The sequence below is a fragment of the Anas platyrhynchos genome, chromosome Z, assembly GCF_047663525.1.
Source record: "Anas platyrhynchos isolate ZD024472 breed Pekin duck chromosome Z, IASCAAS_PekinDuck_T2T, whole genome shotgun sequence".
In the NCBI taxonomy this organism is placed as follows: domain Eukaryota; kingdom Metazoa; phylum Chordata; class Aves; order Anseriformes; family Anatidae; genus Anas; species Anas platyrhynchos.
Window position 1 is genome coordinate 64,575,053 of NC_092621.1, and position 6,000 is coordinate 64,581,052.

Sequence of the window (6,000 nt, forward strand, 5' to 3'; positions counted from 1 at the left end):
CAGTTTGCCTTCTGGATTGCAAGCACAAAATGCTGGCTCATATTGAGCTTCTCATCCACCAGAACCCCAAGTCCTTCTCTGCAGAGCTGCTCTCAATGAGTTCTTCTCTCAGTCTGTGTTCATGTTTGGGATTGCCCCAACACAGATGCAATACCTTGCACTTGGACTTTTTGAACCTCACCCCTTCCTTCTGTTGTATCAACTGCACCACTCAGCTTAGTGTCATCTGCAAACTTGCTGAGGGTGTACTTGATACCTCTGTCTATGTCATTGATAAAGATGTTAAACAGTCCCAGAGATACACCATTCATCACCAGCCTCCACCTGGACATAGTGGTATTGACCCCGACCTACACCCTCAGAATGTAGCCATGAAGCCGTTTCCTTATCCACTTAATGGTCCACCTTTCAAATTCAATCCAAGGTACAGAATAGTTGTATGAAATGTAGATTGTATGCAAGCAAGATTTTTTGTTTGGTTGTGTTTTTGTTTTTGTTTTGTTTTGTTTTGTTTTTGTTTTTAATAAGAGAGCAGATTTGTCAACACACCAGTACCAGTCTGCAAAGTAAAATCTCGTACTGTTGAGTAAAATTCTTATTTCCAAAGGACTTAAAACAGAAATATAAATGCCTAAAATTCTAGGAAAACTGTGAGACTATTGAGGATGAGGGATTAAAAATAACTTGTCATGTGAACCTACAAAAGAAGAGGCTGGAGTTGAGGAGGGGCATTGTCAGTTCTATATACTTTTGGATGTCCAACTGTTTAAACAAAAAGAAAACATGAGTAAAAGGTGGGCAGTTATGCACTTGTCATAAGTCTATTTAAACAAAAAAAAAATGACAACATTTCTAGTTGTCTGATTGCTAAAATCCTGGAATGATTTTCACACAGGAAAGTGGAACATTAGTAGTTTCAAGACAGACTTTGAAAGCTGAATGGAAATTAACCTATGACACAATAATGGTGATTTTGAGTTAGAAATTCAGGTCTGTTATTCACAGAAAAAAAATAGATGATTCAAAATAAAGACCTGATACTATTTTAGGCATTCTACTTGCAAAAGACTAGCATAAACAATGTAAGAGGACCTCTCCCTTCCCAAGCAGAGGCTACAAACCATCAGGGTACTGGGGGGCAGCTAAATGGTTCTGGGGAACTTTTCCCACTTATTTTCCAGTTGATCAACGAATTTGTTTGTATTCCTAAAGCATTTTGAAAATTAACATTCAAGTAACTCCCTAGTCATGCATGCATCCTAATTATGTGTACAACCTGACATTCACGGTGTCCAAATGTCCATTTTCCTCAATGATGCTCTCAGAATTGCCACAAAGACATTAATTTCTCTTCTTTTACGTTGTTGGCTGATGTCAATATCTGTGTATTAAGGTTACGTAGAGTCTGACAACCCCTGACATCAGTCTCTGGGTTTCATATCAGTTGATCCTGTTTGATATCAACATGTTATAACAATTCAGAAAAAGGATGAAATTCTTGTGATGTAACCAAAGTCTGAGCCCAGAAAGATTTAGACCTGGGAAATTTGTGGAGGGAAAAAGATACTGGACTGTACTGCCCAGAGGCTGAAACTTCTGGGACCTTGGTTTATTAAAGTGGCTTCTGCTCCTTTGTGTTATTAATGCCTAGCTTTCCAGATCCAGAATTTGTGAAGTGCAAATGCAAAGGATGTAGTTTTGTTTCTAAATCTCTCCAGTCCCTCTATTCCTGGCTATGTCCGTATGTGTGGGGAATAAAAGAGGGTTGTCCCCCCCTTGACACAACCATTTCCCACATAACTGTTCCATGACACGAGTCCATTTAGTAAGAGTTATGGAAACAGACTGATCACAAATGCAAATTGTCCAAAATTGTCTAAACCACAGTGACATATGTCTCATTGATATAATGCTTCATACAGGTGATACAAATGCAGTTTCTGAATCAAAACTAAAAATTACTACATCTTTAATGTAGTTACACATTTCATCCTGAGTGCACAGAGGTTATGTGAGCTCTATGTTTATGTTCCAGCATGTTGTGTTTTTGTTGTATTTTGGATTCACTTCCTTGTTCATAAAAACCGGAATATATCAACATGACTGCCTCCAAGTTGGGTCTAAAACTGGTAGTTTTTGTTTGTTTGTTTGTTTGTTTGTTTTCTTGTAAAGTTTATGCTCTCTATCTGATGTTGAACGAGCTGACAAGGGATAATTAGTAACTGTGAAAAATAGCCTTACCAAATACAATAGCTGTTTTTTACATATGGTCAACTGGCATGAAGAAAAAGTATAGTGATAATGGGTGTACATATGGTCAACTGGCATGAAGAAAAAGTATAGTGATAATGGGTGTTATTTTTTGGAGTCTTAAGATTATTGTTTTTCAATAATGTCAAAAATGTCAAAATACCAAAACCAGAAAATTTATAAGCTCAGAAACTTAGTATTACTTATACAATAAACGTCTGGAAATTACATTGGAAATTGCATTGAGAGATTTGCTGGATTGTAAAAACAGTCTTAGTAAGATTCCAAGTATTCCACAGTACCGGAAATGTTACTGGAATAATCTTATTCACCTTTCTGTAACTTTTGTGTTTGGAGAAAATATGAAAAGGCTTAGAAACCAATGAAACAATGTGAATTATCATTTTTAAATAAATTTCCATTTTTTTATTCAAGTACCACTTGCAAGTAGGCTTTGTTAGACAAGACTCTTCTTTCTATCCTTTTTCATAGCATTATTTATGTGATGCATGTTTCTGTGCCCTTTCTGATTTAATAAGTGAACCAGAATTAGCCACACTAAGTGTTAATTCTGTTACACCTTTCTTTGGTTTCCCTTCCTTAGCTTCTTCCTTGCAAAAACATCTACTAGGAGGTTAAACTCTCCTAAACACATTCAAGTTAATTTTGGCTGAGACAAAAGTGTTGTTTAAGAAATTCACATTTTAATCCCCAAATCATCTCATAGATAATACATTACTTGATATTTTTTAAATGCCATTGTAATAACACAACTTCCACCTTCCAAATTCATTGGGTTTTCATATGGAAAATAACTTCAGTTTTTTTTTTTTTTTTTTTTTTTTTTTATTATTATTTTTTTTTTTTTTTTCTCTGCAAGGATTTTAGTGTTATTTGCTCTATAACTAAATACATGGTCCATATTTTTTAAGGTCAGTCTATGCCACAGGTTGGTACAATCACAGTATAGTAAAAAATATACTTTATTTTTTCTTAATAACCATCTTAATAATAGATAAATGGAATTTTTGTAGTAGACACCAGAATTATGATATCAGCTAGATAGGTGTTTAATTGGTAAGCCGTTTATATACACAGCTCTCCTGAATATTAGAAAAAAAAAAATTGTAAATAATGCATAATGGTTCAGCTATACAACGCAAGACAAATAGTTTAGATTTGACTTGCAACATGGTGACTAGGAATCAAGAAAAACGAAGTTTATTTTTGTTGTTTGTTTAAAAACATGCCTGACTCAGAAAGCAACTCAATTTTGATTCACCTCACAAATATAAAAGATGCTGGTCACCTTTCAATATGTCAATATGACCCACACTAATGCTTCTGATTTGTAGATTTGTAACACTGTTATTTGTTAGAGAGAGCTTGGTCTAGTCTAACCTTCACTCCCTCTTCTCCTTCTCCCCAACCCCAAAAAAGAAAAAAAAAATCATCAAGCAAGCAAATATAAACCAAATTCAATACGTTTCCTAGATCTATTAATTTTCTGAATAGGTTTGGAAACTTTCCTAATTAATACTTAATGTTTTGCTGCAAAACTCATCAAAACCTCCAAATACATCTGTGGATTGCATGATTGAACAGATTTAATTCTAAGATACAAAGTGAAAGTATAAATTTTTATCTCAACCTACCTTTCTCTACAACAGTTCAAGGCTGACAAAATTTTGTTTGAATTTTTTTATTTTTTTTTTTTAGTTTTGAATCATATTTTGGCTGTCTGTAGTCTCTTTCTCTGTGTTAAGCAAGCATTAAAAACATCATCTATCCTTTATCTTTCCAGAAGTTTTCACCAAGATTTCAGATTATTTGTTAGTATTATTCAGGTACATTTATCAACTTGAAAATATTCTCGATTTTTTTAAAGCACTTATTGTATGTATATATGAGCCAAAGACTCAGCCAACTGGCAAATGCCAGAGAAATAAGAATAATATGTAAAAAGAGGAGTAAATTAAGTGAAATATGTGTTTGCTGTAACAAAATTCCAAAATTCACTCATACTCAGATATGAGTTAACTGAGTTATCTCAGGATTCATGTATAAAACATCTATAAGATCTAGTTTTGTTTGTTTGTTTGTTTGTTTTGTTTTGTTTTGTTTTTGTTTTGTTTTGTTTTTTCTTTACTGTATTGTTGTGGACACTATCATATCCCTTAGAAAAGGAGCGCAGGATTTTAAGCTATTAACTGAAAAGTGTAAAGCTTCTGTTGTCATATTCACAGTTTTATCAAAATCCAACCTGCAAGTTCACCAATGTTAGCAAATTCTTTCAGCTAGGAAGAAGTCCAAGAGAGATGTTGCAGAGTGTTGGCTATTTATTTTTATTTATTTTTTTTTAAACTAAAATCTTAAATTATATGACTCTCTTTTCCTCATTCAGGAAATAATATTGCAAGAAGGGTCAAGGGTTAAGATAAATTATAGTAACAGCTACGTAATAAGTCCATGCACACAAATCTCTGTACAATCCTAATGAAGACTTTCCCTTTTCCAGATTTTGGTCCATGCTTCCCTTTCTACGAAGTTTAAGAAGGACCCCTTTGTGGTCATCTATATGACAGTAGTCTAGCACATTTATGTAGCAGAGATTCCCTACTTGACTCTTTCTTATAATGAGTTAATAGAGATATGCTAATTTACACAATCTGTACTTCTAGACATAACATATATATATGTATATATATGCTATATATATATATACCAGTAAGCATAAGGAAGAGATCATTTTTGTCTATCATACACATACTCTCCCCTTTAAATTTAGCAAGAATATTGAGTGTTACAGATGACAGAAATACATTTTTAAGCACTTAGAAGAACATGCAATTAAGTGTGTACTTGTACATACATATACATTTATGTAAAGATGCAAACAAATTTGTTTGCTGTTTCAGCTTCAAAATTTCCAGATTTATAATAGTTACAGTTCAAAAGAAGGAAAAGCAGGGGAAACAAAAATAAAAAACTAATGAACTTCCTTCAAAACTCTAATCTGGAGTTTGCAAGTGGGATTCTTAGTAAAAGGGACCATGATCTTTTCCTGAAAACAGTGGAAAATTGCTCATTTGAAAAAATGTAGCAATGGATCTTGTGTAAATCATATTTGATCAAGTCCTTCCTCCCTTCCTCCCTTCTCTCTCTCTCTCTCTCTCTCTCTCTTTCTTTCTTTCTTATGTTGTTCTCATACAGTGAGATCCAAAGACCATTTAATTGGTCTTTGGACCATATAAGAAACACTCCAGCATTTAACAGAAAATAATAATAATAATAATAACAATAATAATAATAATAATCCTTCAGAGAAGTGAAAGGATGTATAATAGACCATTATAAGTGGATTTTTTATATCATTAAGGAGAATAGTTATGTGTTTTTCAGTGAGCAAACAGACTGTAAGAACTGAATATGATGGTGAATTTTAATTTAATGGTAATGCAGGTGTACATTCACAGATAAATAGTTACTTTATTTGATGATGTAGTCAAAAGCATGTGAAGTTGATATAAATGTTACAGAAATTATTTTAAATTTTTTTTTTTTTTAGGATAGCTTAAATAAATTTTACACCTCCTTCAGTTTTGGAATATAATTGTTTTGTTATTGTTGATTTGTTTTTCTCCCCGTCATAGTAAATTAAATTGCTCCCAGAAGCTTTATACAGTTGCCAGGTGTTTCGCTTTCTTTTTCAGTCAACATTCAGTATTTGAACATTCAGCCATGACTTGA